Raw genomic sequence first — 12,928 nt, forward strand, 5'->3', positions numbered from 1 at the left:
CTTCCCTCCTTCTTTATCCTCCTTTCTTCCTTGTTTCTATCCTTTATTCAACCAATATCTATACCTTATATGTCAGTATTATGTTAGGCTTCAGATAAACAAAGAAGAAAGTTCATATTTTCTGTCCTTATTGAGCTCATAGTCTTACGGGAGAATCTCAATTAGACTTGCAAACTGTGGGGACACCGTAATAGAAGTTTGCTCCTGGAGTGGCAGAGCACAGGGCCACCTTATGCAGGGCCCGAGTGAGTGTGTGGGGGAGGGTGAGTGTGTGGGGGAGGGTGCCTCTCAGGCTTTCTCAGGAGGGACTGTTGGAGTCAGTTTTCAAAGCTGACCAGGATTTGGCTGTGCAAAAGGCAGGGAGGGGCTCAGGGCATTCATGAGCGAAGAAAGGTAAGCCTAAAGATGTGCCCAGTGCACAGCATGTTTGACAAACACAGTGGTGATGGTTTTCCATGAAGAGTATAGGTCCAGCTTGGATGTGGAGGAAGGGGAGGACTGCAGATGTGGACAGAAACTGAGTCTTGTTGGACCTTATTTTTTCCACTAAAAAATAGGAACTTGGTTGAGATGGTAACGAACATCATTAAAGCATTTTGAGAGAAGAGCATGACCAGGGTCATATTTAAACTCACAGACATCTGTACGAGTGCTGACTCCCTAGAGAGCTATGCTGGGTTACCGCTGGCGGTGTCATCCTCACCCCTCCTCCCTGGGGCTGCATTTTCTCCTCCAATTGCTTAGCTGGTCCAGACCTCTACACAGAAGCCTCTAGTGTAGTGAGAACTGTGGATCAGCCAGAGGCTCCCTGTCCCCTTAAAATGCCCATCTGCTTTTTGACACTCGAAAGTCTCACTTTCTATAATTGATATGTGGCTTTAAAATGAACATCTGCATGAGCGGTAATTCCTGGTTTCAAGTGAGACTGCGTCAGTGATAAATATTAGATGCTTTGAAATTGGAAAGGAGAAAGCCCAATAGTTTCGGGTGCCAGAAGATTAAAATATAAGGAAGCAAACTAGGAGAGAGGACACCCCAGGAATGGGGTATGGGTTTCACTGAAGGCCAACTTTCTATCAGGGGTGAAGACTATAGCAGACATGCTGGGGGTGAAGATGGGTGTTGGCTACACATGCCACCTGGGCTGGGTACTGACAAAGACTCTCTCTTTGACCAAACTTTAGTCAAATCCTCTGATTACTCTGGTTAAGTAGGCCCAACTTTGGACTACTGTCAGTGTCCTTGTAGAGTCTAATTTTAGAACCTTACAAAGATAGCTCAATCAGAAACTCCACCCTCAATATCTATCTGATTACCTCTATATCTGCTTGGGTTTCTCATCCTGACCTTTCCCCAGGTTATGCCAGGTCACCCTGACCCATCTTCAGCAAGAATCCCATTAGGTCAATTTAGCCAGAATCCTTACCCCTGATGTTTCCTCTGCTTAATTTTTATCCGTTGACCCCCCACTCTACTCCTTGGCTATAAATTTCTGCTTTTTCTTATTGTATTGGGATTGAGCCCACTCTCAAGAGTTATGTAGTAGCCCCCAGAAAAAGCGTACCTTACTGTTTTTTAACAAGTGTCCAAATATTTTTCTTTGACAGTACAAATTTCAAGCTGTCCAGTAGTCCAGTAGCCACAGTAGGGCACTAGGGAAATCCAAACACAAGGAATCCTTGTTGCAGCTTTAGCCCATGCCAGGTCTAACCAGTCATGTCCACTGGTAGTACTGAGTCATCCCAAGTCTATGCACTGAGATCCAAACTCAATCTGTGAATCGACTGATTGTGGGCATATCATGCTGCCACTTTGAGGAGTGTTTCTTACAGCAATGGACAACTGGCTAAATTAGCTTTGTATAGTTAGATAGTCTCATATAACAATTGTAATGACTCCCAAATCATAGTGAAGAGAATGCGTTAGCTGGTCCAGACCTCTACACAGAAGCCTCTAGTGTAGTGAGAACTGTGGATCAGCCAGAGGCTCCCTGTCCCCTTAAAATGCCCATCTGTTACTATGTTCTATAGTAAACATATTGTTAATTACCTTAACCAAGTAAGGAATATGACCATCCCTGGGGATATTACATGGGTACTGTGTATCCCCATATGATGAAATGGGAGCTCACCTAACCTCTGTAGGATTTTTCCCTAAGTCCATGAACAGTCTAGGCATGAGAAAAACATCAGACTAACCCAAACTGCAGGGCATTCTATGAAATATATGAACAGTACCTCTCAAATTTGTCAAGGTTATGAAAAAGAAAAGCTAAGAAACTTATCACAGATGTGAGGAGACTTAGGAAACATGACAACTAAATGCAACACAGTGCCCTGCCTTGGATCCTGGAACAGAAAAAAGACATTAATGGACAAACTGGAACACAGCCTGGGGGTTACTCTGTAGAAATGTATGCACACTGGTCTCTGGGCTTTAAATCAGAAACCACAGTGACATACTATGACAACATTAGGGCAAACTGAAACTGAGTGAAGGGTGTATAAGAACTCTCTGTACTCTCCTTTGCAATTTCTCTGTAAATCAAAGATTATTCCTCTCAAAAAAGTTTACTTTAAAATAATATTGCCCAATTCTGGTTTCTGGTCCAACATTTAAGAAGCTTAGAGGGTCACCACTCCATCTTAGAAACTGAAAAATCAAAACCTCTTTTTGGATCTACTAATGAAAGTATAATGAGGCCACATATGGCTGCCTCCAAAATGGGTGAAACAAAGGGAAGATACAGAGAATCACAACTTACTGGTGCAGAAACACATAAGCAGTGGTTTCTATAGGAACCAGGCTTGAATGGGAAAAACTGAACTATAATTGATGAATTGCTGGGTACTTGATGCAGGCAAGTCTGAGGACTAAAAACTCCAGGGGTATGCAGTCATTAGGGGACTCTCACACTTTTGTGAGTTTTGTATCTGGGAGCTAACCAGGTTCTCATAGTAAATATTGGGGGGGGGGCCCTTTTCCTTCCAAAAGGAGTAAAAGGAATAATTCTGAAAAAACACCAGTGAACTCTATTCTTCCACACAAGTCCTATCCTCAGATGAAACCAGTTAACCAGAGCCTAGCCTGTTTAGTATTATTAAAGCCTAAAGACCTAGGGGGAAAGGAAATATAGGATTCCAGTTCCCTTTAGCCATTTTGTTCCACCTGAGGGAGGGGACTGATAGGTACAGCCCAGAGGACAGGTTCAGCAGAACATTGAGACCTGATCATAGGACTATAGAAGGGCTCCCTGGACCCCATACCTACCCCATATGACTAGTGTCCTAATTACAGCAGCTTCTTCTACCCAGTGCATCATGTCTGCCTTTTAACAACAACAAAAAGAAATTACAAGGCACAGTAAACGGCAAGACAAATACTTTGAAGAGCTCGAGAAAACATCAAGAACCAGGGATTTTGAAATGATCAGATCAGGAATTGAAAAAGAAGAAAAAAGCTATGATTGATATGCTACAGGCTCCAATAGAAAAAGTAGAAATATTTAGAACACATGGATACTGTAAGCAAAGAGAAAGAAATGCCAAGAAAGAATTAAAAAAGAAATGATAGAGATCAAAAACACTAACAACTGAAGAATGTCATTTATGGGGTCATTAGCACACTGGACATGGCTCAGGAAAGAATCTCGGAGCTTGAGGATTTGAAAATACAAACTCAAAATCGAAAAGTAACCCATCCCCCCCCCAAAACACTGCAAAAGACCCCCAATAACTCCCAATAAAACAATATGCAAGACAAGTGCTAACTACAGAACATATAACATGTAAGTAATGGAAATACCAGAAGAAAAATAAAGTGAAAATAAAATAAAACAATATTTGAAGTTATAATGACTGAGAAATTCCCCAAATTAATGTCATAAATCACATTGCAGATCCAGAAATCTCAGAGAACATCAAGGATGATAAATGCCAAAAAACCTACACCTAGGAATGTCATATTCAAACTTCAGAAAAATCAAAATTTTTAAAAATCGTGAAAGAAGTTGGAGAGGATAGGAGTAGCAAAGATAAAGATTACATATATTTTCTTCCCAGAAACCATGTAAATAAGAATAGAGTGAAATATTGGTTGTTTTAAGAGAAAAAAAGTACCAACATAGAATTCTGTACCCCATAAAGTATCCTTCCAGAAAGAAAGCAAAATGAAGCCTTTTGTAAATGAGCAAAAAATGAGGAAATTTGTTACCTATAGAATTATATTGTAAGAAATATTAAAAGGAGTTATTTAGGGAGAAAGAAAATGATTTAGATGAGAAACTAGGAACTATATAAAGAAAGGAAGAACATTGGAGAAGGAATAAGTAGAGGCAAGACAAAAATTTTTATTTCTTTTATCCTTAATTGATCTATCAAATAAACAGATTGTTCAAATAATAGCAATCTGTTATTAGAAAGTAGATTCAGATTATTTATCAATGTCTTTTGAAAGTAACCACTAGAAAAGTTTTAAAAGTACAATTGATATGCTAAGAAAGAAGGGAAAATAGAATCCCTAAAATGTTTAATTAAAGCCACAAAAGGAGAAAAACTGTGGAAGACAAAAATAGAAACAAAAGAACAAGGGTGAAAAATGGAAAACTATAATGGATTTGATATTAATCTAACTGAAAATAATTATCTACCAGGAACAAGTGGGATTTACCTCAGATATTCAAGGCTTGTTCAACATTCAGAAATCAGTTACTGTACTCCATCACATCAACAGGCTATAGAAGAAAAATCACATGATTATATCAATAGACGCAGAATCAGCATTTGACAAAATCTAACATCCATTTATAATTTTTAAAAAATCCTCTTGGTAAATAGGGACTTGAGGGTAACTTCCTCAACTTGCTAACTGTCACCTACAAAACCCCTACAGCTACTGCCATACTTAGCCATTATAAAGCCACTATAGGCTACTAAGATCAGAAACAAAGTGTCCCCTCTCAACATTGTTTTTCGATATTGTACTGAAAAGTCCTGGCTAATATAATAAGACAAAAAAGGAAACAAAAAGTATGCAGACTCATATCAGGAAGGAAGATATAAAACTGTCTTTGTTCACAGATGACATTATCATCTATGTAGAAAATCTGAAAGAATCAACAAAAAAACCTCCTGGAACTAATAAATAAATATAGCAAGGTTTCAAGAAACAGGGTTAATATACAGGGATCAACTGCTTTCCTATATACCAGAAATAAACAAGTGGAATTTTGAAATTAAAAACAGGTTACCATTTAATTAGAACTCCTCCCAAAAGATAAATACCAAGATATGAATTTAATAAAATATACACAAGATCTATTTAAAGAAAATTACAAAATTTCTGATGAATGGTATCAAAGAAAAACCAGATAAAAGGAGAGATAGCCCATATTCATGTTAGGAAGACTCAATATTGTTGAGATGTCAGTCTTTCCCAGCTTGATCTGTAGATTTAATGCAATCTCAATCAAAATTCCCAGAGAAAAATCACTTCTCAGCCTTTTGGCTAAGATCAAGTGAAGTGCAAAATTCCCAGAAAATTATTCTGTAAATATCAATAAACTTATTCTAAAGTTCATATGGAGAGGCAAGAAAACCTAGAATAGTCAACTCAAGGTGGAGTTGACTGAATTCAAGACTTACTATAAAATTAGTGTCTTGATTCAGGCTTCTGCATCAGAATACTGCAGACTGGGTGGCTTGAACAAGGAACATTCATTTCTCACAGTTCTGGAGGGTAGAATTCCAATATTATGGTACCAGCATGATGGTCAGTCATCTCCTAGTTGTATCCTCTTAAATTGGAGGGCAAAGAAGGAGAGAAAACAAGTTCTCATGTCTCCCCTCTTTCCTTATTTATTTATTTTGAAAATTTATCTAGAGATAATGTCTTGCTCCATTGTCCAGGCTGGAGTGCAATGATGCATTCATGGCTCACTGTAACTGTAACTTCAAATTCCTGGGCTCAAGAAATCCTCCCACCTCAGCCTCCCAAATACCTAGGACTATACTATGCATCCCTGTGCCCAGCTAATTTGTTTTATTTTTATTTTTTATTGAGACAAGTTCTCACTATATTGCCCAGGCTGGTCTCAAATCCTTGGGCTCACATGATCCTTCTACCTCAGCCTTCTGAAGTACTGGGAGTGCAGATGAGAGCCACCACACTCAGCCATGTGCGTTCTTATAAGGGCACTAATCCCAACATAAGATTCCCACTCTATAATTTAATTACTTCCCATGGACCATATCTCCAAATACTATCACATCAGAGATTAGGGTTTCAACATAAGAATTTTGGAAGAGCACAAATACTCAGTCTATAACATATAGTAATCAAGACAGTGTAGTATTGGTGAAATAAAAGACTAGTAGATCAATGGAACAGAATAGAGAGCCCAGAAACACACGCACATAAATACAGTCAACTGAACTTTGATTAAGAGCAAAGGCACTACAATGGAAAATGACACATGATGCTAAACAACTGGACATCTCCATGCAAAACAAAACAAGTGATCTAGACACAGATCTTGCACCCTTAGAAAAGTTAACTAAATAGATAATAGACCTAAATCTAAAATGCAAAGCATAAAACTCCTAAGAGATATGGAAGAAAACCTAGATGACCTTGAGCATGGTGATGACTTTTTAGATACAACACCGAAGGCACAATCCATGAAAAAAATAATTGATAACTTGAATTCTTGAAAATAAAACATGTTTGCTCTGCAAAAGACAATGTCAAGAGAATGAGAAGACAAGCCATAGACTAGGAGAGAATGTTTGCAAAAGATACATCTGATATAAGATTTATCAAAAGTACACAGCGTCCTTATTCTCAAACAATAAGACAATGAACAACTAGATTTAAAAATGGGTGAAAGATGTGAACGGAAACTTCACTAAAAAAGATACACAGACAGTAAACAAGCATATGGAAAAGATGCCATACATCTTTTGTCGTAAGGGAATTTCAAATTAAAACCGCAAAGGAATACCTCTACATTCCTATCAGAATAGCCCAAATCCAGACCCCTGTAAACACTAAATACTTGTGAAGATATGAAAAAACAGGAACTCTCTTTCATTGCTAATGAGAATGCAAAATGGTATGGCCACTTTGGAATTCAGTCTATCAGTTTCTCAAAACTAAACATACTCTTGTCATGCTCCTTGGTGTTTACTTGAAGGAATTGAAAACCATGCCCACTGAAACCCACACATGGATAGGTGCAGTAGCTTTATCCATCATTGCCAAAACTTGGAAGCAAGCAGAGGTGAATAGATAGATAAAATGTAGTGCCCTCATACAGTGGAATATTATTCTGCACTAAAAATAAAGGAGCTATCAAGCCATGAGAAGCCAGGGAAGACCATTAAACACGTATTACTAAGTGAAAGAAGCCAGGCTAATATGTAATGTCAACTACATGAGATTCTGGAAAAGAGAAACTATGAAGACAGTAAAAAGATCAATAGTTACCCTCGGGGGAGAAAGGGAAGACCTGGTGGTGCACAGAGAATGTGTAGGCAGTGAAACCATGTACTGTGTGTGATACTGCAATGATGTATACACATCTTTGTACATTTGTCCAAACCCATTGAATGTCCAACACCCAAAGTGAACCCTGGCCTAGACGATGGATTCTGGGTGATAATTACATGTCAATGTGAGTTTGTCAGTTGTAACCGTACCACCCTGTGCATGTGTGGGGAAGGAGGAATATGGATATCTCTGTACCTTTCACTCAATTTTTTTGTGAACCTAGGATTCCTCTAAAAATAAAATGTATTAATTACTGAAAAATCAATAATATCGCTAATTAGGGCCTATAGAAATGAAGCAGGCAACTATGTGTATTGGTTTTTCTTTGTGGCTTAGAACAACACATATTTATTATCTCACAGTTTGCAAGGGACAGACAACCAGGCTGGATCATCTGTTTAGGGTCCCCAGAGGTTGCAGTAACGGAGTCAGCTGGCCTGCATTCGTTTCTGGAGCTCAGGGTCCTCCTTTGTACTCAGGACTGTGGGCAGAATTCAGTGCCTGGAGGTTGTAGAACTGAGATGCTCATTCTTCTGCTGGCTACTGCCAGGGGCTGCCCTCAGCTCCTAGAGGTGCCCACGGCTCCTGCCCCTCAGCCCTGTTGCAGCTTCTCTCACACATAGAACCTCTTTTCCTTTAGCAAGGGCCTCATCCTTTTAAGGCTCTTACCCGATCAGGTGAGGCCTGAGGCCTACCTGGATAATATTCCTTTTGACTAACCTGAAGTCAACTGATTGGTAATCTGATCCTAGAGGTGATGCTCCGTCTTACTCACAGATTCTGCCCTCACTTAGATTGGGGTGGGAATGTTGGAAGTCACTTTAGAATTGTGCCTGCCATAGTGTGTGTCTTTCTCATAAGCATACAACACAAGAAATTAACCGCAGTCGAGCGAAGGAGTAGCTTAAAGCTCTGTCCTAGACTCACCTGGCTTCCGCAGGTGTTACTGAGCTACCAAAGCAAGTTACACAACGTCCTGTGTTTCCTTCTCTGCCTGGTGTGGATAATGACAATATCCACTTCACGGGTTTGTGCAGATTTTCTGGGTTCATTCCCACAAAGCATTTAGTTCGACGTTCAGCACATGGCGGCCCGAAGTGAGGGAGCTTGTCTCATAAGTTACTTCTTCAGACCTGCTACAAGGCTGCGGCGGCATGTGGGGTTATATTGTGCTTACAAATGCTGGCATGCTGTTGTCAAAACTGAGCATTGGAAAGGAGCCAAAGGCCACCAAGTGCTTGGGATGGGAATTCTGCAAACCAGGTACAAAGCTGGGTGAGGGCTTTGAGAGCAAACTCTAAAAAGCATTTAGGATCCAACTGACCCCAAACACACATGTCCTTGGCTGAGGAGAGTAAAGCTATTCCTCACGGGCCAGACTGGGGTGATCTGGCCAAGCCCACACACCTCCTGAGGCTGCTGCGGTCCTCACTTACTGCTCTGTTCTTCCTCAGCTCTTAAGTTCTGAAAACTTGCCTACACATTCCTGTGCTGCAGTCCTGCTTCTAACGCCAGCCCTCTCGCGGCCTGACACGAGAGGAGTAAGCTCCTTTACTTCTGGGAAACAAGTTGCACGAACCCCATCCCTGTATGGCCTCATGCCAGTTACTTAACAGCTTCACCTTAAGTCAATCAAAACAGGACCTGCCTCTGAGGACAGTCATTAGTGAGTGCTGGCGCCTGCACCTCTGATGGTAATTATTGTTATTGGGAGGCACTCATCAACAACGTTGAGAATTGTTTTGCAAGAAGCCATGTTTATTAAAATGCAAATCATCCTGTGCCACCCTCTCTCTTTAGAGCTTTGGAAATCAAAGAAAATTACGCAGTGCATGTTTATTTTAAGAGAACTTTTTCCCACAACTGAGTCCTGTAGCTTGCAGTTGAAAACTTGGATGACTACCCTGTTTCCCCGAAAATAAGAGTGTCTTATTTTAAGGTGTGCTCCCAAAGATGCGCTAGGTCTTAATTTCAGGGGACGTCTTATCTTTCCTGTAAGTAGGTCTTATTTTCAGGAAAACAGGGTAGGTAGGTATCTTTCGGCAGTGGAAACTGTTTCATTTTTCCCTACCTTTTGGAAAAGAAATATCAGCAAGTGTGGGATTTAGTGCAATTATGGCTGGGAAAAAAATGTGTGGAAGAATGTGTATTATCTCTGCCTCTTACTAGAGACTCTGGACCCAGACCTATGCTGGCCACACAGCCACCAACCAGCCACCACTGACCACTTGCGATGCAGCTGCTGTGAATTGAGATAGGCTGTGTGTGTAAAATACATACTTTGCTTTGAAGACTTAAATGGAGAAAAAAATGAAAAATAGCTCATTGATACTTTTTTGATTCCATATTGAAATGATACTATTTCGGCTATAGCGAGTACCATCATTTTTATTACAAAAATTAATTTCACCTGCTGCTTTTTACTTTTTAAAAAATGTGGCTTCTAGAAATTTTACAATTACAAAGGCGTCTCATGTTCTATTTCTGTCTTAAAAGAGCTGCTGTGGATGAGATGAGGTTTGAACCTCTGCCCTTTTGCTCAGAATCACCTCCCTTTCAGGCACATTCTGCTTCTGATGTTGTCTGGGATCTTTCTAACCCACCAAAACCAGAGGACTGTGCCTTGCGTGGTTCAAGCATGCCTGCTCACAATCCTTGTGTAAGTCCCCCACTCAATGGCCCTACCTCCCAGACACCTCTGTGTCCCTGTTCTCAGACACTCCAGGCCTGTGGTTCCTCTGGGCTGTCGTGTGAGCTGTTCTATGGCATGGAATCATCCAGTATTACCCCTTCTTGGCCCGCCTGTCCCCTCCCCCACCCAAGACCATATTCCCACTTGCCTTCCCATGGATGGACTCAGGGGTCCCTCCCCATATTCTCACTGCCCTGTGTGTTTGTTATAACGCACTGCCATTGTGTTGAAATTGTCCATTTGTTTGTCCATCTCCTTATTAAGACTGTATGCTGCTTGAGGAAAGGAAATCATATCTTTTTATCTCTGTATCCATGACAGTAAATATTTGTGAAATTTGCACTGAACGAGAGTTGGGGTGTAGATAGGGCTTGGTTGCTACACAGTGCTGTAGCAATGGCTGCAGCGCTGCGGGCTTTATTTCTAATTTTATGCTTATTATTATTATTATTTTAATAACAATGAAAACCACTCCAAGGAGTAAACCCAGTGACTCTCCTCTGGAGTGAGAAGGAGTCCACGGTGCACTTTCTTCCCTTTCCAGGTGACCACCACTCCCCTCGGGTTACCCACACCCCGAAATTCTTGGTTTGCTATGGTGGGCTGGACAACTGAGGAGTCACAACACACCAATTAGCCACCTGCTGGGTGCAATCTTGCTGAGGTGAAGCATGCAGGGTGGTTGGCTATCTGCCTGTTTTCACAGGAGATAGAATCTCCTTCTTGGTACAGTGCGGGCCAGTGTTTGTGTAGTTCAGGTTGCAAGTGTGTTTGGGGTTGCTGAGGCCATCTTGCCTCATCCAGCCTGCCCTGCCCTGAGCATGCCACGCCCACAGGAGGCCTTCACTCCCTGTGCTGGCTCTGGCCTGATTTGCTCTCACTCTGTGGACCAGGGCTCCTTCCCCCTGCAGTGTACAGAGTCAGACAAAATATTTTGTTTCAGTGATGCCCGCTTCAAGCTAATTTGACAAGCAGAAAGCTAACTTTTAGCAACCTGGGGGATTAGGAGCTATTCTTCCCTGTGAAGGGGCTTAACCTCAATTTCTTATAAAAGTCAATCAACATTATTAGATTAAGACTAATCTTTGATTTGGAATGTAACTGCTTGACTTTTGGATGGATGGATACCCATTCTTTTTTGGCCCAAAGAGCAAAGAACTTTTTTTCTATCCCAAAAGCAAAAACAAACTCATACGAAGAAATCTGCTAATTCATTTACCCACAAAACCGCAAGGGGCTCCAGTGAGAGCCGCAGAGTAAGAAGTGAGGAGGATGGCCTTAGACACCCCTGTGTGACATCCTCGGGGTGGATAACTGGGCCTGTGCACTGCAACTCACCTTCTGGCTTTGGCAGACCATGGACTGCTGGTCTCATCATGCCACTGTTGGCCTGCCTGATACCATATTGCTTTTCTCCATCCTGAAAGCTCTCCCTCAGGGCCAACTGGGGCTTGCCTTTTGTTCGTTGAGACCCAGATTTGAAACTTCAAGTGTGTGTTATCTTCTTCTCTGGATCACTGACATTGTCCTGCTACCTGTTAAGCTGTTTAAGAAAGAGTTCAAGTTGCTGGTCCACCCAAGCCTGTGTGGCCGTAAGCACAGCAGGCCTCCCGGCAGGCGGTGTGAAAAGCCTCCCCAGACCAGCAGCTGGGCACCCAGCCCTCCCCACCCTGCCTTCCTCCAGTGCTGCGGACACGCAGTGCCTGAGTGTCTGAGGTCGCACAGTCAGCCTTGCACCTGCCTGCCATGCCCAACACTTCATCTCCATGTTCATATGGCTCTGGTCTACCAGCTTTCTCTTGTTTCTGTTTTCTTTTGTTTCTTTTAAAATTCAAGTGCTGACCTTGTATGGGCTACTCATTAATTGCATTGAGTCTGAGACTCATGGGATGCAGAGCCACAGACAGAGTCCTAGGCTAAAAGTTGGGGACTAGGTGCTGGATCCTTCTTAGCCCTCAGTAATTTCTGAGGCCTTGCTTTACTCCTAAGGCCGTGGTTGAATCATCATTAAAGTGAGGACATGGCCCAACACAACTTTGTAGGGTCCAGCCACTCAGTAGTCTATAAAGCCTATGAACAAATAAAGTTGCGAAGCTACATCGATTCTCCATGCCAATATATCAGTTGTCAACTTTTTACACACAAAAAGATTGTGAATGAGTTGAGTAGAGAAAACCCTCTTTTCATACCACATGAGTCAACAGGCACCCACACGTGTCCTGGGCTGGATCCTCACATGAGGAAGGAAATATTAAACTGCTGGAAAGACCCAGTAGTGTCCATGGTGTTTCGGTTGTTTCAGAAACTGCATTTTAAGCTGGAAGGGAGATTTCAAGTCTATTGTCTTTGTGAAATCAGAGTGTGCAGGGGAACAGAGTCCAAAACGGACAGAGAATCTACTGTTTTGTTATGATCAACTGAAACATGGGGCCTCAAATTCTTCCTCTGTGAATTGACTGAACTGGTTTGTTGTCAACATGTCAGTGCTTTGAGAGAAAGTGTGTCAACCTCAGAGCCAGTGTAGGCTTTGTTTTGCTTTTTGATTCAGGTCTAGCAAGGTAGATAGATCCTTCAGCATGTTTGTTTTTACAATCATGTTAGTAGTTAGGGTGAGGGTTAAGTATACCATGTTTGAAATGCAGTTCCTAATATTACCTTGACAATAATACTCACAGCACATAATATCTT

Source organism: Nycticebus coucang, chromosome 2 (assembly GCF_027406575.1).
Source record: "Nycticebus coucang isolate mNycCou1 chromosome 2, mNycCou1.pri, whole genome shotgun sequence".
Taxonomy (NCBI): Eukaryota; Metazoa; Chordata; class Mammalia; order Primates; family Lorisidae; genus Nycticebus; species Nycticebus coucang.